This window comes from Mustela nivalis (assembly GCF_964662115.1).
Source record: "Mustela nivalis genome assembly, chromosome: 4".
Taxonomy (NCBI): domain Eukaryota; kingdom Metazoa; phylum Chordata; class Mammalia; order Carnivora; family Mustelidae; genus Mustela; species Mustela nivalis.
The window spans coordinates 116556949-116581924 of NC_139023.1; the positions used below are offsets into that span (position 1 = coordinate 116556949).

The window sequence follows — 24976 nt, forward strand, 5'->3', positions numbered from 1 at the left end:
AGGGATGGATGGCACTTCCACCATATTCTGGGAGTCAGAACTCTTTCGTATGGCTACATACCTCCCCCTGCAAGGACTTCTGGGGACTACAGTACAGCTCTGTAGCTGGGAGGTAGAAAAAACTGATTTCGTAAAGATACAGGCTCTGTATAAGCCGGCCACTAGCCCCTCCCACCAACTCGTTTCCTGTTCCCCTTTCCCTCCTCTAGTGTGTTCCAGCCCTTTGGGCCTTCTTGCTGCTCTAAAAGTAGGCTGAGGTCCTGTCTCCCAGGCTTTGAATCTGAAAAGCTATCTAGTTTTTCACTAGATACACACGCAGCTTGCCCCAAACCACTCTGCTCCAAACCACCTCTCAAGAGGGTTCCCCGGACCACCTCTACTCATGTAAAATAGCACCCTGTCACTCTAGTCTCTTACTGGTCTTTTTTTCCTCCATTATGACATTTGTCACTATCTGACATAATGTAATTTTGCTTGTTCAATTTTTATCTGTTTCCCCCCCACCCCGCCCCAGGATGGTAAGCTCCTAAAGTCAGAGACTTTCTTCTGTTTTGTCCACTGCTGTATTTGGAGCATCTAGAACATTGCCCAATGCATAATAAAACACTGAGTATGCATTTTATTGAGTGAACTATGTTTCTTAATAAGGACTTCAAATATGTAAACACCACAGTGGCTCTATCTTTGGGCACAGGCCAGAATACTTGTCTCTTAAATCTCTCTCCTACATTCCAGTTCTTCGTCCCACTACCTCCTCTCCATCTTGGATTTAAGACTCATTTCAAGGATCTTCTCTTTTCTCATAATGCCAGCTGCCTCATGTTCTGTAGTCCCTCCTGCGTAGCTCATGCCTGTGTAGAAATTAGCTGCTTATGCATCTATCGCTCCCACAGAACTATGAATTCTTCCTGGGCAGGACTGCGTATTATTCAACTGTGTGTCCTCATTGCTCAGTATAGTGACTGGCATATGGCAGAATCTTAACAAATATCTGCTTGTCAGGACTGGTCAATTTTTTTTGTGTTTTTTTTAAATATTTTTAGTTATTTATTTCACACAGAGAGATGGATAATGAGAGAGAGAGAGCACAAGCAGGAGGAACAGCAAGCAGAGAGGCAGGCAGAGGGAGAGGGAGAAGGAGAAGCAGGCTCCCTGCCGAGCAAGGGGCCTGATGTGGGGCTCGATCCCAGCACCCTGGGATCATGACCCGGGCCGAAGTCAGCCGCTTAACCAACTGAGCCACCCAGGTGCCCCTGTTCAATGGTTTTCAAGACTTCTTACTTCAGGGAAACTTATCAAGAGGAAAAAAAAGGGGCGCCTGGGTGGCTCAGTGGGTTAAGCTGCTGCCTTCGGCTCGGGTCATGATCCCGGGTCCTGGGATGGAGTCCCGCATCCGGCTCTCTGCTCAGCGGGGTGTCTGCTTCCCTTCCTCTCTCTCTGCCTGCCTCTCTGCCTACTTATGATCTCTGTCTGTCAAATAAATAAATACAGTTAAAAGAGAGAGAGAGAGAGAGAAAATACATCCACTCAAACTTTCCCTAAGCAGTTTTAGTAAGAAAGTGGCAAAACATTATTCCTCCCAGCTCCTTCTCACTTGTAAGAATGAAAGAAGAAAGCAAATAAAGAAAGAAGAAGAAAGCAAATAAAATTATTCTGTAAATCATGTGTAATTAGTGCAATAGCTGTTAGAGCTGGATTATTTGTTTTAAATAAGTCATTATGATACCATAATATAGTTGTAATATGTTGCTATATAGGTACTTAGTTGTATTTTGAGACCCTTGAATAATTGATGTATACATCCATAGTTCAGCTATTGTTGGTAATGCTGCTATAAACATCAAGGTGCATGTACCCCACATCTTGTTTATGTCATTTTATAGAATTTAGAGCATAACCTTGTTTTAAGTGCTCATAGAGAATTTAGTGTTTGTTAGTTTTTAACTCTGAATCATTTTGTTATTAAACTCACGATCAGAGAAATCAGGCTATATAGGTATATAGGCTATATAGGTACTATAGTATAGTATATAGTATATAGTATAGTATATAGTATATAGTATAGTATAGTATATACCTTAGGCTATATAGGTACTTAAAGGTAGTTTTATTGCTATATGGAAAAAAGATCCATTTCATACTAATATGATTTTTAAAAAGATTTTATTTATTTATTTGAGAGAGAGATAGAGAGCACAAGAAGGCAGAGAGGCAGGTGGAGGGAGAGGGAAAAGCAGGCTCCCCACTGAGCAGAGAGCCTGATACAGGGCTGGATTCCAAAACCCTGAGATCATGACCTGAGCTGAATATAGACACTTAACCTGAATGAGACACCCAGGAGTCCCTCATACTAATACGCTTTCTGACATAACTCTTAGAACTATCTTATATAGAAAGAAACAGAGAGATTCCTTATAGTAAATGAATCATGAGGGAGATAAATCATTCTGGAAATTACATATAGAAACAATGAACCATTTGGTGATTAGGAAAGTCAAATATTTTTCTTAACTAAAGAAGTCTTTTTTTGCATTCATCTTTCATATGTATAAAGAGTTTCCAAAACATCTGGTAACGTTATCTCTGATAATCTTATCAGAGATACTTTCAACCTATAAAAACTAAAGCATATTATCTATATATCTAGGCTTTATGGATTCCCTATGTAAATGTATATATCTTCTGTTATACATACACACATATATTCACACATATATACACACATACATTCTATATCTAAGAATGTATATGATATATTATAACTGTGTGCATGTGTTTGTGTATATATAGATACAGATATAGATCTTCATGTTTACCATGGTCAATAACCATGTCCACCAGCAAAGGAAATCATGACTTTTAGAAGTTCTGTTTCACCATGTTATTTACACTTTGTGGACTGATTAAGTATTTGGTCCTATCTTCCCCCATGCCACAAGAGCAGGATTAAGACATGGCATCTAAACTGGCTGTGAATTGATAAAATGGATTCTATTTAGATCCTCCCCTAAAAATCAGTAGTTGTCTAAGCTACCACAGCATGGTGAATACTAGCCACAGAAAATTAAGTCAACTTGGTATTACAGTGTTGACCTAGTTATCAATGAATATGAATAAAAGTCCATAAGAGCCAAATATAGCCTAAATTTCTCTGAGATCTGGAATAGGCATCAACCCAATTGACTGGTCAATTATGAGTACTATAGGGACTTCAGGTTTCAGGAAGTGAAATGAGATACATTATAATCCCACTACTTTTAGGTGAGGTAAGAGGAAAGATAGGATATGAAGACCCTTTTTTCCTTTGAGGTTACAGGTTCCACTACCATTCTAGAAGACCTGTTAGATAAATCAGATTTTCCATTCTGTACAAATCCAGGAGGCATCATTTATATAGAACATAAGTTATATTCCTTGAATTGTACAATTTTATTGCTAGATCAATTTAGCCAGTCTGAATATCCTCATCAATCCACAATGTGATTATGAGTTTATTCATTCATTCCTTCATTCATTCACTTACTATGATGAATGCCAAGTCACTGTTTATTCTTGCAAGGGCTTCATATCCATTACAGAAAACAAAATCAGGAACTCTATCTTATTTTTAATTTGTTTCTGTTTTATTTTTCTTTTGTTATGTAATATTACACATTTCCATCAGGAATCCTTATAGTTCTGCGTTGAAAAATAATATTATTCCACCCAATATATAGTAGGTTAGAGCTGTCAAAAAGAAAAAGCAAGAGGCCAGCTGGCTGACGGGTTGGCTATTTTAGGCAGGTTCTCTTGGGGCTATAGTACCCGTATGAGGCTAACAAAAGCTTTGCAGTTTGCTAAAATCAATTCTACCTGTTCACCCCAATGGTGATCAAACTCTGGGGAAATTAGTTGGACTAAATTCACAAGACGTGGCTATGCAAACCTAAGTATGCATTTATTTGCATAGGTTGACATATTTGGCAGGATACGTATCATTCATCAAGATAACACATTAAGGAAACTGAGTTAGAGATGAAAAGGCTGCTCATGGGCTCATCCTCAGAATAACAGAAGTTAAGGATTTTTTAAAAAGTATTCCATTGGGCTAAACTAGCTGTTAAAATTATATTCTAGGGACACCTGGGTGGCTCAGTGGTTTAAATCTCTGCCTTCTGCACAGGTTGTGATCTCAGGTTCCTGGGATTGAGCCCCACACCCAGCTCTCTACTCGGTGGCGAGCCTGCTTCCTCCTTTCTCTCTCTCTCTCTGCCTGCCTCTCTGCCTACTTGTGATCTCTCTCTGTCAAATAAATAAATAAAATCTTTAAAAATAAATAAATAAAATTATATTCTAAATAGCTTTATTAAGATACAATTCGCTTTTTAAAACTGTACAGTGTTTTTGGTATTTTCACAATGTCATGCAACCATACCCCTATCTAATTTTAGAACATTTTCATCACCCCAAAAAGAAATCCCCTACCCATGAGCAGTCATGCCCCATTTTTTCCTTTTCCCTGCCCTACAGACAGCCCTAGGCAACCAGTAATCTACTTTCCATCTCCACAGATTTGTGTATTCTGGATATTTTCTATCAGTGGGATCCTATAATGTGTGATCTTTTGTGACTGACTTCTTTCACTTTGCACATTTTCAGTTTATCCATATTGTAGCTTCTATCAATACTTTTATGTTTGCAAATAAAATACTATTTTATGAAAATACGAACTACAGTTGATGGGTATTTGGGTTGTTTCTACTCTTGAGCTGCTATGCATGATGCTGTTATGAACATTTGTGTGCAAGTCTTTGTGTGGACAAATGTTTTAGGGATATACACCTAAGGTATAATTGCTGGGTCATATGGTAACTCCATGTTTAACCTTTTGGAGACATATCAAACTGCTTTCCAAAGGAGCTGCACCACTTTTAATTCCCTTTGGCAGCTATGAACATCCCAATCTCTACACATGCTTTCCAGAATTTGTTTTCTTTTGTGTAACGGTAAACATCCTAATGGTATGAGGTAGTATCTCATTGTGGTTTTGATTTGCATTTCCGTTGTGGCTAATGATATTGAACTTCTCATGTGCTTGTTGACCATTTGTATTTCTTTGGAGAAATGTCTATTCAGATCCTTTGCCTGTCTTTTAATTGAAACACATATGACTTTTTTATTGACAAGTGATTTTACATGGTATAGATATGCCATATACTATGTATCCATTCATTGGTTGGTGAGTATATGAATAATTATTTTGTTTTTATAGAGAATGTTGGTGATCTTAGTGGATGGGAAAGGGGAAAAAATTGGACTAGGGAAACTTACTTGATTTATGGGCCTGACTCAGAAAAAAGTAATGGTGTTTGAAAGAATCGGCAAATTTCATTTCACAGAGCTAACATCTTTAAGGTGGGAGGAAGGTAGAGCAGACTCAGAAGTGAATGAGGCAGGGCAGTCAGTCTCTAGAGGACGGTTATATTTGAAGCCATATGCTAGTTGCATTCTCTTCCCAGGAGGTCCACCCAATTTAGAGCTGGACTCTACCCAATTACCAGAAAAAGTTGCACCTAAAAAAATTTACCACCTAAAGGGGCAGCCCACTACCATTGGAGAAAAAAGGCTGTCAAGATCTAAGAAAGGGTAAGGTATCAGACAAGCATGTTGGAGTAGCAGCAAATGAAGCTGGACCAGCAAAAGAAGTAGGATCATATGAACCAAATAGAACATAATGAAGAACAGGAAGGAAGACTGATCATCATTGCAGATATGGTGGCCCATGGCCCACCCCAGTATTCCATGTCAAATGGGGAAATTCAGTGAGGTTATTTCCATATGCCACCAGCTTCAGGATGTGAGTCTCCTGCCTATCTTGGTCAGAGCTGGCTTGGGGACTGAAAAGCTTGAGGACATGCTGAGGTAACACGGAGCAAGAGAAAGGAAAGGACATCCAAAACTCTCCAGTCAAAAAACATGTTCAACACTAGCTTATATGTCTATCTATCATCTGAGTTGTTTTTTTGTTTGGTTTTGTTTGTTTGTTTTTTTATTTGAAGAAAGTACTAACTCCTCCTTCGGACCCTTTCTTCCATCAGTAGAACAGATTTGTGAGCCTTTGATCTAATACCCAAATGAAATGGTTTAATTTGTGTTTAGAAGTTATATTGTATGGGGGTGGGAAGTGCCTCTAAATACCAGAATCATCCCCAACCTGTTACAAACACTCCACTACGAGAGTGCCCCGCCCCCTCCGCCCCAGAGGGAACAGCAGGTTTTTGGCTTCCAGGTCAAATGCAAAATGGTGGAACAAGTCATGCCAAACACATACTACATGCATTGTTATCTCTGTATTTTTCTCATTCCCTCTTCCCAACACTATGCATCTCTACTGATGTAAGTTAAATGTGTGTATGAACTTCCAGCACTCTACTGTTTTCTTTGCATTAGTTGTATTCTAATCCCTTTCCCTGATGTTACACCCTAGATAAATTGAGAGAACTGACTCTGGAGATCCATTGCTATTTCGGTCCATGAATTTTTTTTTTAATAGAGACTTAGGACAGACGATAATCTCATTGACAAATATTTTATTCAGAACTTAACCAATACTGTTTTTTTGTATCTGCTGTGTGCTAGGAACTGTGCCAGGTGCCAAACAGAAACCAAGAAATGATTCCTATCCATGAAGAAAGTACAGTCTAAGAGTAGTAGTAAAGAGGCAGACAAGTAAATAAGCAATGAAATCCCCAGTGGTGAACAGGTAGGTGCTTTATGAACACAAAGTGGAGCTACTTAACTCAATCCCAGGGACTCAAATAGCCTTTCCAGAGGAAATGGATTTACCTGGGGCTTGAAAGTTAAATAGGTATGAGCCAAATGAAGGAGTGAAGGGTGTGGTTATAGGATGGTAAATCATGCCAGAGGCAACAACTTACAAGAAAGTTCTTGATACATTTAACCACTCAATACATCTAAAATACATTTCAGGGACTTTATGAAGTTCTCGATAGAATGTAGAATGTATCAAGCAGTCGATCAGAGAGTCTCTTTCCTGGAAAGTTTGAATCCAATGTGTGCAGGGAAAAAGAAGGGTTCAGGTAATAGTGGTATAAGCAGAGAGGCAGAAAAAAAGTATTTAGAAGACTCTTCAGAGGCTTCAGAAAGAGAAGCAACAGGAGATGGCTGCTTCTAAAGGGGTAGTGTGCCCAAGTAACCAGAGAATTTCTCACTGGACCAAAAGCATCACTGTCGATCATCAGTCTGCTGCTGTATCCTGAGCAATATATAAAGTTTTTCCACGCAGCTATTGTAAGAGCCTATAAAAACTCTTCAGTTGTGGGAGACAAACCCAATTTGAAAACGATTAACCAATGTAAAAGTCAATGGCAGAACTTGAATTCAAGAATGACTGAGTGTAATCCTTTAGAACTGTTTCACTTGCTCTGCATCTTCCAGCTGTTTTTCTTTCCTTCATCTTCATGCCTCCCTCATACAATCTGTCTGCAAATGGTCCCTATTAAAAGCTGCAGTTTCACACTTTACTAGCCGGGGGACCCCAACTTTCCCAGGGTTCCAGCAATAGTTTGGGTCTTGCACCCATCCATGAACCAATCACTATGGCCGAGGGCAGGTGGTTCTCCTATTGCCCCATCCTTAATTACATAATTTATGCCCAAGATCAGGGTCAGCTCCACCTAATCACATAGACTGAGTTATGCATCTCTTCAATGGAAAACTGAGATGCAGTCATCAGCAAGGGGTGAATGGACACCGAGAGGACAGAAAGAGCAGGTATCTTCCTAGACAGTTCCCCGTGCACCCTTATTGCTCTTTAAACCAGTTCTCAGCAGCTGAGGAGAACTGAGCTTGATTTCTATTCCTTGCAGCCTAAAAGTACCTAGAAGAAATAATCATTTGAAAAATGGTCCTGTATGAAATGGATTTTCACTTGTATGTCATGCAGTTTTTAAGAAGGTGAGAGTTATCTGCAAGTGTGTATGGCTAAAGTGGCCAAAGGTAAAAACCAAAGGCTTCTAACATTGCACACCCATGACAAGAGCAGAGACACAGCCTGGTTTCCAGCGCCTAAAGCTGGTGAGGACTCCTCCTTTTTCTTAGAGTTAAAGAAATCTTTTGTTAGGAAATGATTACTCTGTCTTCTCTCACTTTAATTAGAGTAATTGATTTTAAAATGCCTAGCACAACAGCTGGAGCAGAGTAAGTCTTTAAAAAATTATTTGCCTTGAATTTCACAAATGTTAACAATCAACAGGCAATGTGCTAAGTTTGATAATAAGAAATAGTATAATACAGGGGTGACTGGCTGGCTCAGTGGGAAGAACGTGCAACTCCTGATCTCAGGGTCATGAGTTCAAGCCCCACGCTGGGGTTAGAGGTAATAAATAAATAAATAAATATAGTATAATACAAAGACTTGATCCTCATGGAACTCTGAGTTTATTAAGGAGACAAAAGACAAAAACACAAATTATAGTACAGTGTTTTATTAACTACAACAAAGATTGATACTTGATACAGGCATATCACAGAGGAGGAAATACTTAAATATGAGAATGGGTGGTTTCCGCCAATGTTCCTGAAGGAGATAAAAGCTAAACCAAATTTTGATGGGTGAATAGGAATTTGATAAGTGGCTATGATGAAAGGGCATTTCAGAGGGAGAGTGGGGGTAGACCACAAAAAAAAGCAAAGTCATTGTGTTTTAAAACAATAAACTAGTATATTCTAAAATCTATTACAGGAATAGAAATGTGAGTTTGGGAAGCAGCAAAAGATGATGCCAGTAGGACAAGCAGGGATTTGAGTTTCTGTTATCCAGACAATAGAACAAGACTAGTTTAAGAATATTCAAGACAGAGACAATCTAAACATTTGGCAATAATTTAGTATTGGAAGAGGGAGGGACAGGAAGTGGTGGTTGGGAAGGAAGGGAGGAAGGAAGAGAGGAAAGAAAGAGGGGAGGGAGGAAAATAAGTAGGAACCTGACTTGCTATGGTCTTCCAGAAATCCAAATGTAGTCAGGTAACATCAAAATGGACCTGAACATAAATCTTCAGTGTTTCTATACCAGTTCTCTCTGGAGGACACTGCTAAGGGATGATTCCAGAACCAGCCTGATTAGAGCACCAGGATGTCTAGACTAAACAAACAAACAAACAAAAAATCAAGGAAGCCCATTCCTCATTCCTAAATGCTCATTTTCAGAGCCCCCTGGGTGATTTGGTGACCGATTTCTGTCCAAATACTTGTGATTAAGAGAGTGGGTTCTGGAAAATAATTTTTCTTGCATGAAAAAACAAAATAGACATTCTCTTTTCCACAGGAATTCTTTTCTTCTGTTGTAGAGGAAGGAAAAAAGAAATATTTTCCCTCTACCCTCCTAGGTTCTCCAGCTGAGGCCCTACAAATTAGACAAAGGCAAATTAACAAGGGAAAAAGAAACAATTTATTTGCACGTGCAGGCATAGATGCAGTAGAAACTCAGTGGGGGGTAACTCAAACCAGTGGGCTTATTTTAACAAAGAAGAAGTTTACAGAGAAGTGATAAGACAAAGGAAAAGGGGGTATAGGCTTTTAGGGACAGCAAACTGTGGGAAGGTAAACATATAAGAGGAACCTAATAAAAGACCAGGGTTATTTTATTAAGATATTTTTTGCAGACCCATCTTGCGGTAGGCTCTCCATTTTCTTCACATCTGAAAACTTCCCAAGGAAAGGGGGTTTATGGCAATCCTCATTTCTCAGAAGTCTGCTCTTTGTCAGATGAGGAAAGCTCCAAGAAGGCTTTTTTCTGCATCTATTGATTTCCATTGGCCTCCAGCTCAAAATAATCCTTATTGCCAAGGGGGCATATTCTGCAGCCTACGTGGTTTTGAATGTAGTTTGTGATGACAGCAATTTTGTAGCAACGGCAGCCTTCTTATAGCCATGCAGTGGTAAGTATGTTTAGAGCCTAGTACTGGGCAGAATGCAGGGATACAAAAGAAATAGAAGTATGGTCCCTGAGACAAAAAGTCTATAATCCAGGGTGTCAAGACATGTACACATGAATTAACAGAGAACAATTAGAAAAGGACTTACAGTATTACTCAGTGCCAACCAACATAGCACTGATGGCAGCAGCCCTCCCAAATCTACTGCTGGTAACTCCGTCCTGCCAGGGCTTCTTGCCAATCCAGCTAAACTGATAAGTTTTTAGGAAAGATGTGACATTTAGAGAAGATTCTAGTGTCAAATTCTTTTCTTTTGAAAATACATTGCTGCCCCTGGTTAAACACTACTAATAGCTTTCACTCAGAAAGGAAATACACTCTTAGATAATCACTAGTTTAGACATTGGGCTTCAGTCTTGGGAAAGGCACTTTTAGCTGTTGGACATCATGAAGGTCATTTAAACCTGGGATTTGGCTTCCTGATTTGTAAATTGGAGATAATGATCCATTCAACAAATATTTCCTGAGCACTTAGTAAGTGTTGGAAACTACTTTAGGCGATAATGATATAGAAGTAAGCTAGAGACGAAGTCCCTGCCCTCATAGATAGTAGATCTCAGTAAACAAATACAGACTCTTTGAAGATGCAGTAGTAAGCCCAGTGGAAAATCACAAAGCCGGCTGTGTATGTGAATGGGTGGGTGGGGGGTGGGGGGTGTGTGACAGGGTGGGTGGGTAAGAAGATTAAAAGAATGGCAGGTGAGTGGGGAGGGGAGCTGCAATTTTACATAGAATGGTCAAAAACATCTCTTTGATAAGAGGTTGCATTTCCTACCCTGCATTTTGCAGGAGTGCTTGGGGAGGGGGCAGGTGCGCTCAGGTGCGTATGCTCATGCGCAGGCCTACCTTTCTACGGGTTTAAGGAAGAAGTCAAATAACTGAAAATATGTAAAAAGTGCTTGGTAAATTACTGGGCACTGTGTGGGCATAATATGTTATTATCATTGTTATTATTACAGGGGAAGTCTAAATTCCTTGGTTTGACATTTAAGACCTTGAGCAGCACAACCTTCTAACCTACCTTTCCAGTTTTGTATCCATTCTCCTCTATACACCTAACTTCCAAATTTATCCAATCCACTTGGTAATTAATCATGTACCATCTCATGTTGCTTTTCCTTTTATTTCTTCTGTTCAAACCCTTTATCATTCCACTTTTCATAAATTCTGTGTCCCAATAAAATGACAAGCATTTCTACATCAGAGTTTTTCTATAAATGCCTTGAGCATAAAAGTTGTTCAATAATTTTTATTGATTTTGTTTGACATACTGGTTTAATGTCTCTCATCACTTTGAAAACTATCACTCAGTTCAGAATTTGATGTCATACTTAATTTTGCATCAGTTTTGACTTGCCTTATTTCTCCTGGAACAGTGTACACTTTGAGAAGCAGAATTTTTGAAAAATTCTGTGTTGCTAAGGAGAGCCTTTAATAGTGGTTAGGACTTCCCCTAAGAATTACCTCATTGTCATTCAGAGCAATAAGTATGCCCTAATCTCATATGTCCTTTTCATGACAATATTCTTATAGCTCTTCATGGCCTTTTCATGTTCTTGGGGTGTTTCTTGCCACTACACATTTATTATGGTCCCTTGAAGAACTTTCAAGTGAATTTTTCCATTGAAAGAATGTCAGAGAAGTCTGAGAAATTGAGGAGAAGAGAAGGATGTGTCAGGTATAGTAGAACCTATAGGGTAAATACTAAGTGAGGTTTCTGTAGGTATCATAATGATTCTCCAAAAAATATCTACATCCTAATCCCTGGGGTCATGAATACATTACCATACATGACAAAAGGACCTTCACAGATGTGATTAAATTAAGGATCTAGAGATGGTGAGATTATTCTGAATTATCTGGGTTGACCTAAAGTAATCACAGTGGTCTTTATTAAAGGGGTGCGGGAGGATCAGAATAAAAGGATCAGAATAAAAGATCTGAGTGGTGTGGTCATAAGCCAAGGAATGCAGGCTGCCTCTAGAATCTGGGGAAAGATAAGGAAAGAAAAGATTATCCCCTCAGCACCTCCCAAGGAATGCATAGCCCTGCTGATCATTTGATTTTAGCCCTATAAGACCAATTTTCAGGCTTTAGACTTCCAGAACTGTAAGATAATACATTTGTGTTGTATTAAGCCCCCACATTTATGGTAATTTGTTACAGTGGCAGTAGGAACTAAGACAATGGTCTAGTAAAAACAACTCCTGAACTAGAAAACTGTCACAGTCTAGCCCCTTCTGCCTGCTTATTAATTGTGATTCTCAGGAAAATCATTCTACCTCAGTTTTCTTTCCTGTAGCATGAAATTATTCCTTACAGTGTTGTTATGAAGACAGAGAAAATCATCTATGTGAGTGCTTTGTAAAGTGTTTTGTGTGACACAAATGTTAGGTGTAAAAATTTGATGAAGCTTGTCTTAATGAGGGTGAGAACTAGGAGAAAGACATCTCTTCTTGGTGCACCAATACCTTAAACGAAAAAACATAAACTATAACCACCATAAAAATACAACTGCCCTTGTTGTTTAGGAAGGGGTCTACTTCAGGGACCACCACTCAGCCATCTCCCCATCAACCAACCTTGTCCCAACCTTCTCTCCATCAATCAAACTGAACATGATGAACTGATTACTGCAAGACACAGCCTTAGAGTCCTTCTTAACCCACCTTAGAAAGTTGCTCTCAGTCAACTAGAGCTGGCATGAAATAATTCATTTCAAAACCCTGGCCTAGTAGTTTAGAAAGTGGTCTCTTGGCCAGCAGCACGGACATCACGGTGATCCTCTTAGAAATGCTGATCCCCAGGCCCACACAAGACCTACTGAATCAGAATCCACGTTCCAACAAGATTTTGGGTGCTTCCTACCACTGGTTGAGAGGATATATATTTTGGAGCGGTTTGATTCCCAGTCGTGCAGGTTACTACGGTGTGACCTCAGGCAAAGTGTCTAAATCGTGGAACTTGCTTTTTTTGCAGTGCAGAACAACACCCCCTTCACTGAGTTGTTGTGGGAATTAGGCAGATATAAGGCATTTTGCACAGTGCCAGCCCACAATATTCAGTTAATAATAGTTCTTTACATTGTATCATTTGCACATCTACAGCTGCTAACCATACTACACATCCCATTTAGTATTACTGAAGCCACTCGGCAGGGATGATTTTCAAAGCCATCCACGCCCATAGATGGGGGCGGGGGAGTGGGAAGGAAGGACAAGAAAACTGTCTGCAATGTAATCTCCAAATACGCAGGACACTGTACATTTTGCAACACAGACTAAATGTCGGGGGCTTCCTTGCTTTCAGATCTTCACTGCACGTGGCTTTATTAGAAACTGTCTGCTAGAGTCTAGACACAGCCATGGAGACTGGTGCTGGTGACCTGTGGGAAGGAGCAAGGGCCAGCATTCCTGCTGAGCCGCTCTTGGCCCCAGTCCTCTACCTTTATCTCTTCTTTAACTTTCTGTCTGCCTCTGATCACCTTGCAGTAGAACCATAACCCTTCAGCCTCTAGCCAGCTACGCCCCTTGGCGCGCAGCAAGTCGCGGCTGCAAACCCTTCCCCGGGGACCTGGAAGGCTGGGCTGGGGTGCGGCGGGGGCGGAGCTCGGCGTCCTGCTGCCGCCGCCGTCGCCGCCGCCCGCGGAGCTGCAGCCCCTTCCTCTGAGGCTTCGGCCCCGCGGCGCTGCCCTACGTGGACAGGTGCGCGCATCCCGGGCCTGACGGATGAGCAGTCGGGCGCGTGAACTCCCACCTCCAATTTGGCTCGGTGCCGGGCAGCGGCGGCAGCGGCGGCGGCAGCGGCTGCAGCCCCGCGGTGGGGGCGGCCCCCGCGGTCTCCGCCCGGCTCCTGCGCGCCGCCTCTGCTCTTTGCATAGTAATATCAGTTCCTGCAAGCACCCAGCTCGCTCCCGGAGCGGGTCTAAAAAGGACCGCTGCTCCAGAGCCCGCCGAAGCCCTCCGTGTGGCGCCGAGAACCGCTGCTTGGGACATGCGACGGGAAAACCCCGCCACAGCGCAGGCAGTCGCCCCGCCGCGCGGGGGAGAACCGGGCCAGAGCAGGTAGGCGACCGGGGGCCGCGGGAGAAGACGCCCCTCTCCCCCCGCCGCGCCCCCTTTGCCCAGCGTCCAACCCGTGGGACCGGAGCTTTGCGGTGTGCCCCGTAGTGACGGGGGATGGATTGGGTCCCACATTTTGCCCGGTGATCGTTTTGCCTGTTGCTCTTTTCCCCATCGCATTCTGCGCTCCAGGAGGGGCCGTCTTTCTCGCAGGTGATGAATTTCTCTGCAAGGTCATTGCTCCCTTAGATTCTGGCTTTGAAGGTAAACGGGAGAAGCTACCTGCTGTTCTCGTTCTTGGGCGGGGGTTTTATAATCAATCGGGTGTGCACACTGTGATGTGTGTGTGTGTCTGTGTGTCTGTCTGTAATACTATAATACTAGTATTTTTCTCATTTTCCCATGCTTAATTCTCTTTAGGGTCAAAACACTAGTGTGTGTGTGTGTGTGTGTGTGTGTGTCTTTTAATACACGCACACATTTACATATGTAGTTTTTCCTGAAATAGGTGGACACGGGGCGGGGGGGGGGGCAGTCAGAGGTTGATAAAGGGAAATCATTGTAGAGACCAGTTCAGTATCTAGAGGTGAACTTTGGAACCACATTAAATCAGGGTAGAGACTGGAGGCTATAAATGGTTCTTGGGAGAGGGCTTTTAGAAAAGATCTGAACAGTGCCAGCCAATACACACAACAGATTTTCATCCTATCCAGGCAGATCTAAAAGATACGCAAAATTTCAGACGCTGCAGTGGACAATGAAAGGGGGTGTCCGGAGGAAGGGGGATACCTGGGCACTGGGAGGTGAATTTTAGGTGGTGGGAAGGCAGCAGATCGCTGTTGGATTTAAAGGGCCTCCTGAAGAAGCGTTGGGAGAAATCTCTGCTTGAAGTGTAGACAGTTCAAGGTTAAGATGATGTGAATGTCCAGAAACCGGCAGAGGCAGTAGGGAAAAGGCAGGGGTTTAGAGGAGGAATGGAGAAAGAAGCCCAGAGTCACCAAGAAGCAACTCCCTTTTATTAAGGTATCTTCTTCCAGTTAAAGCAATCCCTGGATATGGCTCATCTGAGTATTTTTCACAGCACATTTGTTAAAGAACCGTCGGTCCATATTTTTATTTTTTTTATTTTTTTGCGAGGAATCTGGGTCATGGTGGGACTGAAAGAAACTGAGTGTTTACAACACCAGCAAGATTTGGAGAGAGAGTTGATTAAGGCTTAGCTTCATGAAATATTTACACATCTCTTGCGTGGGCTTTTGTTTGCTTTTGTTGGTGCTGCTGTATATTTTACTTTGATAATGCTTTGAGCGTACTTCTCTCGGATGTGCTTATTTTCCTGTTATAAACTATTTTTTCTTTTCCATTGTGTTCACCATTGGCCTGCCCTGAGTCTGGGAATAAAGACACATGAGTCACAGCATAAAGAAGAAAATCTGCTCTGTCCCTATCTGCGAAAGACGGAGTTTGCATTAGAGAATGTTCTTTAAATAGAATCACAAAGAGCACTTTTCAAGTTTCTATGTGTTGTTGGGGTGGGGGGGGGGGGGAGGAAATGGGTTGTTGATTCATAAACAGGAAAAAAAAGTAGTACTTGCCATTGCAAGTCTAGATGGTATATCACTGGGATTTATTTTGGAAACAGAGCAGAGGAACTCATGGTGACCCATGCAGTGTGTGTTGTGTTGTGCTGAAGCTTCCCTTAATCCCTAACTAGACTTTTATGAAAATGATGAGGACAAAATCAAAAGTGCAGTGCTTTGCGTGGGAAGTGGAGGCCTGAAGCATGACCTGAATTAGGTCTCAAATGGAGGTCAGGATAGGGTCTAACGAGCTGTTTTGAAATTTAGGTGTTTTGTTTGTTTGTTTGTTTGTTTTTGCTTTTTAAGATCTTATCTATTTATTTGACAGACAGAGATCACAAGTAGGCAGAGAGGCAGGCAGAGAGAAAGTGGGAAGCAGGCTTCCTGCTGAGCAAAGAGCCCAGTGCAGGGCTCCATCACAGGACTCTGGGATCATGACCTGAGCCTAAGGCAAGAGGCTTAACCCACTGAGCCACCCAGGCACCCCAAAATTTAGGTGTTTTTTAATTGCCTCAATACACTTGCCTTAATTATTTGACCCTTTGACATTTTCTTGATCGTGCTCAAATATACTTAAAAGAATATATTAGACACAGCTCTTCTTCACTGTATGACTTTCCAGTCAGAAAATCTATAGCTGATGGGGAAGCATGAAAGTATCAGCCATGGAATCCCAAATCCTAAAAGATTGGCCTCCAAGATTCAGGACACACAATTCCAGCCCCAGTTCACACTTGGGTTCCTTGTACCACCTTCAATGGTGACAGTTTCTGCCCTCAATGCACTTACTTCTTCACTGATTCATTCACACATTCGACATTTGTTTATCCAGAACTTACCATGGTCTTAGACTATGGAACAGAAGAGAAGAGTGAGGGAGACACAGCCCCTGCTGGTACAACTTGGGAAGCCAGGAGCACCAGCTAGTTAAGTGCTCTGACAAAGCCTGCACAGGAAGCTGTGGACGCCTGGTTGTGGAGATAGAGAAGACAAGGACAGTGCCTGGAAACTCGAAGGACGAGAGGAACTAGTTTGATAAAGAGAATAGAGGGGCCAAAGGATGAAGAGGCCCAGGAATAATAAGTAGCTGGAGGTAGGTGAAAAACTGCAAGTAGACAAAGGTGGAAAGATGAGGCTGAAAGGAGGCTGATTGACCTTCAAACTGAAATCTGGCAGAGCCCCTGACTCATCTGGTCAGTAAAAACCGTTTGACCTGGTCAAGTGAGATACACACGATTATAGGGAGGCACTGTGTTCCCATCCCCCAACTTTATATCCTTCAAATATCTAGAAACCCCATTTACTATTGTAATGACCTGATTAAAAGGGAGACGTGCCCTTGAGGAAGTCCTAATTCTCTGTGCCTCGATATCTTCGTCTACAAAATGTCTACTACCCACTTCCCGTAATGTAAAAATGAAAGGGAATGAAAGAATGGAGATTGGAGCTTAAGAAATGCAGAGAATCTTATTTTTATGATAACATTCCTCGGGGCAAAAAGATGGAAAATACTGTATATGCCAAGGATTTAATTGTCCCAGATGACACCAAAAGGCACAAGTGTGATGGTCTGAAAAACTGAAAGAAAAAAAGAAGTAGCTCAAACACACTCTAAAGAGAGCCAGGTCTCATACAATTTTTAAAATTCTGTTTTAAGGGAGAGAAATATATATGGCAGTCCCACAGTAATCAGTAAATGCCCTTCTGGAACGGGTCACAACCCATTGTGAAGTCAGTGTACTGGGTCTGATGGCATTTTTATTTAAAAAAATAAAATAAGGGGCACCGGGGTGGCTCAGTGGGTTCAAGCCTCTGCCTTCCGCTCCAGTCATGATCCCCAGGTCCTGGGATCCGGCCCCGCATTGGGCTGTCTGCTCAGCAGGGAGCCTGCTTCCTCCTCTCTCTGCCTGCCTCTCAGCCTACTTGTGATCTCTATCTGTCAAATAAATAAATAAAATCTTAAAAATAAAAAAATAAAATAAAAGTAAAGCAGAATAGAAGGATAAGTACAGCTCATGGAACTCTTTGGTTAAATATATATTTATTTATAGGTATATAGACACATCAGACTATGATTTAGAATGTATATCTGATTAAGCATCATGTTCCAAAAAGTCCAAAAGCTACTTCTTTAAGTGACAAAAAGAGATGCTTCCAATTTGCAAGACCCCAAGAGTCAACTGGGACATCTGGTACACACGCACGTACACAATATTCCGAAGAGCCGAACTGCCTTGAGAAAGGAAAAACATTATGACTTACCAGTAATTCATGGCAGTGAAGTTAGGAGAGGAGACCTTGTGGACTGCATTAATCCAGAAAGGCTTCAAGGAGGAGATGGAACGTGAGCTACTTTATGAAAGATCAGTGGATCTGGTTGGGCTGTGAGGAAGGGGTGGTGTTCTAGAAGGAGGAAGTAAAAAATGAGGTGAGGTAATATGAACTTTATTTAAGAATCATTTAAAAAAGAAAAAAATGGGAATCAAGTTGCAGGGAGGAAATTGCAGCAGAAATTCTGTTTGGACTAAAATCTGACTCAAGAGTTGCAATTTATTTTATATCTAAGATTTTTTTTCCTAGTACTACTGCTTTAAGAAAATCTAGACAGAATGTCCATCACGTCATAAATCTTTCATTTCCTGCCTTTAAGAAGAAATCTTTTTTTGCAATAATTTACTAGCTAGGCCTTGTTTCGATTGAATTTAATAAACAATTGAAATCATGTGACACACCACACTGTAGCCTGAGCATTTCATTTCTCAGAACACAAGTACCATCATTGGCACAGAGGGACAAGGGTGATCGAGTGACTGCCCCAAACTGGGCAAACCTTTCTATTCTCTCCTGTAAGTCTCCTTTCCTGCATGCCTCTTGGGTATAAAGCCCCGTGCTAGGACCCATGCTAAGAACCGACAGCTTTATGGAAAATGAAACAGATGACTTGGTACTCAGAACCCAAAAAGGAAGGGCAGAACCTGGCAGATTTTATTTTCCAGTTGCACTCTGACTTGTTCATCATTTTAAAGATTTAAATAGGGTTGTATGCATTTTGAGAAGTTGGCATCAGTGATTTTTGCTGCAACCTGATAGCTATTTCGAGTCGATAAAATCGGGTGAGGAAGTCTTTATTCGTGCTTTTTAACATGTTTGGTGGGCTTCTTTCAACTCTTGCTGGCTTTCCTAGGGAATCAAACAGTGTTATGGTATTGACACCTTTTAGAATAAGGTTATGCCCTTAACCGGAAGAAGAGGGACAGTTACAATAGACTCAGGTGCCTAAATTAGTTGGCTTTGGAGTAAGATTCACTTTTTATAAAGATGTCCCAGAATCCTTGTTCATCTTCCTTCTCCACATCAGAATGTGTAAATCAGTGATAACCTAAGTTTTTTGCAGAAGAGTCAAGTCCAGAATAATAAAAACATTTAGAGGCTTCATTTGAATTGAAAAGACATTTTATTGAATTTTATGGGGGAAAATGTAAATGCGCGTACCATTTAGATTACTTAGTGTCTTGAATGCCAGTGAGAAAAATTTTCACAGCTTTTTATCTGGGCTTATTGGAGTTGGCAACACAATAACAGCTTTCTAATTTTTCATGTCTGTAATTAGATTGTCGGCTTTATTTTAAAGCTAGCAGTGTAAGTGGGAGGCTGAATTATTATTATCAGGCAATAGTAACGGACCCTTAGCTGGAAGGTTAAATGCTATGACCTATTGAAGCCAAATCTGAATCTGGAAGTAGGGCTTAGAAATCTGTATTTTACGATGGTCTTAAAGGGATTCCAGTAGCCAGGCCTGAACGCCACTGTTTAGTCCTGCCTTTAGTTACTGGGAAATAAAAACATTACAGGTGAATCCCAGATGAGTGAATAATTTGTCCTAATCCTTGTTAGAGCTGTGGCTGAAATCTAGACTTCTTTCTATTCTCTACCAATTCTGTGCTAAGGGAAGAAGGAACAGGATCTGAAGAGAGGATTTGAATGGCTCCAGAGTGGTGGGGGGAAGGGAATTCTAATTATTCCTGCATCCCTCCCTCCCATATTGAGAGTCAATGCCGTAAGCCTTTCTAAGTGACTGTGCAGTGATCTCTGTCCCAGGGATCTGGGATGTGGCAGAAAAATTGTGGGCATCAGCTGTGTGATCCGAGGCAAGGCGCTCTTTTGGCCTTACACACCAGATTCAATTTAAAAATGTTAATTCCTGGGTCTTAAACACAGTGGATACTCAAGCCAGCCCTGGAAAGATTGCTTTAGTCAGTAGTCACGGCCTGTGACCCTTGGAGACCCAAGCAAACCCTGAAAAAAGTCAAGGCTAGGGAGTAAAAATTCCCAAAGTCACAGGCACCTCCAGGGACCTCGGCGCTTTGCTAATTCAGTAACCGACAGCTGGACAGAGAGCTCCAGAGCTCCTTAAAAAATCATATTTGCATCTACTAATTTTCTAGGGAAAAGGAGTTGCAGAGGCTCCTTTTTAAAGCCTGAATTGTAAGTGGTCCAGCAAAGTGGGAGATCTGGTTTAGGGGGAATAATCAAGATGTTTTATGGGAGATACATTCTTGATTGTTTTCTCAGGATATTAATTTCTAAATAACCTAAAATTAAAACAACCATATTAGGTCTATGGGAGACTCTTCTTTTTCTTTATAATGCACAACTTTGGGTAAATTAAGAGCTCAAGGGAGTTAAGCATTTGTTTTCCGTGTATTTTCTCAGTAATCAGAGCATCTTTTTTGTTTCAATTCTTGTTGACAGTTTGTCTGAAATGTAATAGTCTGTGCCTATGCATCTGCTTAATAAGTACAATATGGCAGATATCATCAGGATTCAGAATTTTGCATCAACTCCAGATTTTTGTTCTGAATTATGGCCATGTGGGATAGTGCTGCTGAATATAATAGAGAAATCTTGAATTGTTTTCCTTCTTTTTTTATTCTGAAGTGAATTTGCTTTCTCCTGCTATACTTTTTAAAAGCTGTTGTTCAGAAATGCAAGAGATAACTTGATTCCTTGTGGATTCCACTTTGTTAGACTTTGGTCTTTGCCTTTGCCCTTACATCATTTTGCAATGCTCAGTCCTTCATCCTAAATTAGCTTCTCAGTCCCCTAAAACATGACTTAAAGATCAGTTATTTCAACAACCCTTCTGTGATTCTTATGCCCTGTTTTTTTATATAGCACGAGACCCTTTTTTTTTTTAAGATTTTATTTATTTATTTGACAGATCACAAGAAGACGGAATGGCAGGCAGAGAGAGAGAGAGAGAGAGAGAGGGAAGCAGGCTCCCTGCTGAGCAGAGAGCCCGATATGGGACTCCATCCTAGGACCCTGAGATCATGAGCTGAGCTGAAGGCAGTGGCTTAACCCACTGAGCCACCCAAGCGCCCCTATAGCATGAGCTTTTGATTTGTACTTCGTTTTATGGTTTCCTAAGCATGTCTTTATTTGAATCCTATATATGATTTCTTCTTGAAAAATGCAGGTAAAAATTAAGTGACTAGAATTTTAATGATAATGAGAATTTTAATCAGTGCTAAGGTTCATAAAAGGGTGTGCATTTCCCCTTGCATCCTTGAATGAGTCAAAATTGCTTACGACAAATGGGTGTGGAGATTTGATCTTGTTTCCATGTTGAACATGTTCTGAAAGCAGTCAGAGAACAGAAATCTGTCAATGTCAGGGTCAGGGGCTGAATTCTCATTAAGTGAATGAAAATGCCTATGCAGTCTCCTTTCACATGGAGATGATTTCATGTCTATACATATAGGTTCTCAGCAGAAGGATCCCTGGCTGCAAACATCTGAGAGACCTGATGCACTTCACTTAACTTGTCCAGTCCTCAGGCTTGAAGAAGTATGTGAGAGATCATAAGTTAAAAACTGGCAGTTTGCGGGCCCAGCAGGAAGATCATATTTTATGTGGCTTGTGGGTGTTTCTTTTTAATAAGTCAGTATTTAAAAATCAAGAGATACAGAATACAAAACAAAACACTGATGCTTATTCTCTGGGTAGGAGCTAACTAATGGTTAGCTAACTAATGTGCTATCTCTTTATTTCACACCAGTCCCCACCACTCCCTACTGTCTATCGGACACTGAGGCTTCCTATAAGTTACTTGTACTCAACAACTTCATTTAATAGGAATTGAATTTGCGAAGTCTGGATTAGGTGTTTCCGAAGGATCATGGAGCCCTCATGATCCTTCATGTACTCATGAAACTGATCAGACTCTACAAAGTAGGGAGATCACTGCATCCATGCAGTTAACTTCCATAAACTATGAGGGTCTAAAAAGTTTCCACCATCAAAATACATAGATTCTATGAAAGATTAATGAATGCAAACTAAGTTGACCCCATCTGTTAGTAAGAGAAGAGTGAATTTTGTTTGCTTGTTTGTTTTACTGTCCCACATTTAGCAACAAGCAAACAAAATGAACTGTCTGAACAATTTATTTATTCTTCAACTAAACCTTTACCTTAACCAATAACTACAACTTGACATCAGATTGCTTTATGTATTTTTATTTTTTATTTATTTTTTAAAGATTTTATTTATTTGACACAGAGAGAGAGAGGGAGAGGGAGAGAGATCGATCAGGCAGGGAGAGGGGTAGAGAGAGAGGGAGAAGCAGGCTCCCTCTCCATCCTGTGGACCCTGGAATCATGACCTGAGCCCAAGCAGATGCTTGACCAACTGAGCCACCCAGGCGCCCCTAAAGATTTTATTTAATTATTTGTCAGAGAGAGAGAGAAAGAGAGTGTGCAAGCACAAGCAGGGGGAGTGGCAGGCAGAGGGAGGAGCAGACTTCATCCCAGGACCCTGGAATCATGACCTGAGCCCAAGGCAGAATCTTAACCCACTGAACCACCCACGTGCCCCAGTGTATTTTGAAATGCACCCTATCTTTATGTTATGTACAACTCTTCAGATATATACCAAACTTGCAGAAATTCCTGGAAGCCCAGAGCACACCTCAGTCTTTGAAGTAACCCGTGCATGCCATTCAGTCAGCCGTTGACAACAGACTGTCCGAAGTAGTGTCAACTCCTATCTCCGTTTGTGGCTCTGTCTGTACAGCTGAGAAGGGCTTACCTAGCGATGACAGTCGGCGGGGCTGTCAGCCCATCGCCCAGATCGCTGCGCAGTCTGGCCACAGGCTGGCGTGGCCTTGCTCCGCTGCTACGGCTCGCCAGGAGTTGACTGTGGCAGAGTTGATCTCTTCGTGTTGTAAATAGAGATAGATGCCTTTTGGAGACAATCAGATGACAAGCTCGGGCAGAGCTCTGAAGTAGAGAAAGCTCTTAATTAATAGCTCTCTCAAATCTCATTCTTTCTCAACGGCTGCTGCTGCTTTCCTTCCTCGTGCACACTTCACTGCGTGCCACCCCCACATCGTGCCTCCTACCTGGCTTCTAAAAACATCCTCACATCAAATTCTTCATCCCAGAGTGCCCTGCTTTGGCAGCCTCACTCCAAGAAGACAGCACTGAGAAGAGTGGCAGGGGAAGCCAACAGACGACACGGCGACCTCGCCTGTACCATTGCTTTGGATGAAGTGCGTTTCCTTGTAGGATGAGGTCCACGTCTGTAAGTATTAGGTCTACTATCACCCGAAATGTCTTGATAATACATAAAAGACCACAGGTGCTAAAATTCTTTAGGGATAAAGTTCATTTTCCTTCGTGACTTTAAATAACATAAATTTAGTTACACTGAAACTTTCAGGCTTGTAGGAAGAACTCTTGTCCTAAGTCCCCTGGTGGTTATTTGGATGTTTAAAATTGTAATGATGGGTTTTTAAAGATCACCCCTCTGGGGTTTGTGGCTTTTGAGTAGTGAGTCTAACTCTCAGGGAGGGATGATAAAAGTTCATAATGTGAGCTTGATGGATTGGGGATGTGTCCATTACTTCTGCTTTGCAAATGCAATAAAAGCATTCCTCAAACTGGAAATAGGATTTTATTTAGGAGATGAAGTATAGAATGTGAAAGAGAGCTGGCGGAAGCTCTGATTTAAGGAAGATGGAGGCTTGGATCACTTAATACATTTATGTTGAGTACTTGATATATATGTTGGGCCCCACGCTACGGGCTGGGGATTCAAAAATGAATAAAACATAGGCTGAACTCTCAAATAATTCCGACTCCTGGCCTACATCAACATATTAATAAATACGGCTCAGCAAAGTTAGAGTGGGCTCTTTTCCTGGGAATTCCTTGGGAATTCCCTGAGCAGCCTCAGAAGCAGGCTTCTTTCTCTGTCCCAAACAGACACCCCTGAACCTCTCTTTTCCTTCGTTTAGGCCCAAGCAATTCACTTACTTTCCATCCCTTGTCTCAGCTTCGCCAGCTGCACACCGCACCTGGGCTCCTTTCTTCGCAGCCAGGCCAACTTGAAAATGAGAGGAAGCCTTTGCCACGCTACACTCCCTTAATGTTGTCAAAAATAAAAATGCAGGCATACGTACTTTGAACTTCATTCTGCTAAAAACCAACTAAGAAACAGAGGGTAGCAAATAGGACCAAGAGGGGGCAGGTGTAAGATTAAGAAAACTTCTAAGTTTCTGCTGGCACCTAATTTCTATGTTATAAGTCGTTTCCAGCCCATGAGTACACCAGAACGTCAATATAACTTCACACCCTCCCTTTTTCTTCTATGCAAGAAAACATCTACAAATGCAAGTGAGATAAATGAGAGTAACATTATTATAGAAATTACTTTATCATTGAGATTAGCGTAGCTGACGGTAGAGAAAACGGCTCTAAATTAGTCATTTAATAAATCACTTGCTGTCAGTGGCACTTTACCATTGCGCATAAATGGTTTGTAATACACTAGTGTATTTTAAGACAAGTTAAAGGCCACTGTTTTGCATTAGTGCTTAGACTCTCAAGGATCACTTCCACCCTTGGAAAATGATCTTGAATCAGATCATTATTGGGTAATGTGCCCATTTTGGGGTACTGAAAACACCTAAGTGTTTTCATAGTTGCTCCGTGAAATATTCCATGTCCTCGTGCTATCCTTTTTTTCTAAGGCGTGCTTATCCCTCTTCCGTGGTCTTCCTCTTCAGCACCTTACGACCTGGGAAGGCCAGGTGGTCTAATTGCTGTCTCTGGAATGCCTGGTGATTGCTTCCACCTTTATATGTTCATCCCTACTGAGAAGGGACCTTTCCTGTGGCACAGGGGAAGTAAGAGAAGAGGGCAGCACCTAGATTTCAGAACTAATGATGATAAGCAGTAAAGAATGAAAAGCCAGCCAAACACATGGGGAAGAGGAAGAAAAGTGGGGTAAAGGGAGAGCAGGAGTCCGAGGGAACCACTCAGGGCATTTTTGA

At 41.5% G+C, this 24976-nt stretch overlaps 1 protein-coding gene across 5 annotated transcripts in view; it reads left to right on the top strand.

Moving 5' to 3' along the window:
• The first annotated feature begins 13593 nt into the window (after positions 1-13593).
• GPRIN3 (GPRIN family member 3) overlaps positions 13594-24976 on the top strand; it is a 69780-nt gene continuing 58397 nt past the window's right edge. The window contains exons 1-2 of one of the 5 annotated variants that reach the window (XM_082726571.1): positions 13594-14059; positions 23084-23223. The gene's annotated coding sequence lies outside the window, so the exon portion shown is untranslated. Of the gene's footprint in view, positions 14060-14115; positions 14270-23083; positions 23224-24976 lie in introns of those variants that run through there. The other 4 variants (XM_082726572.1, XM_082726570.1, XR_014310586.1 and 1 more) reach the window with 4 other exon arrangements.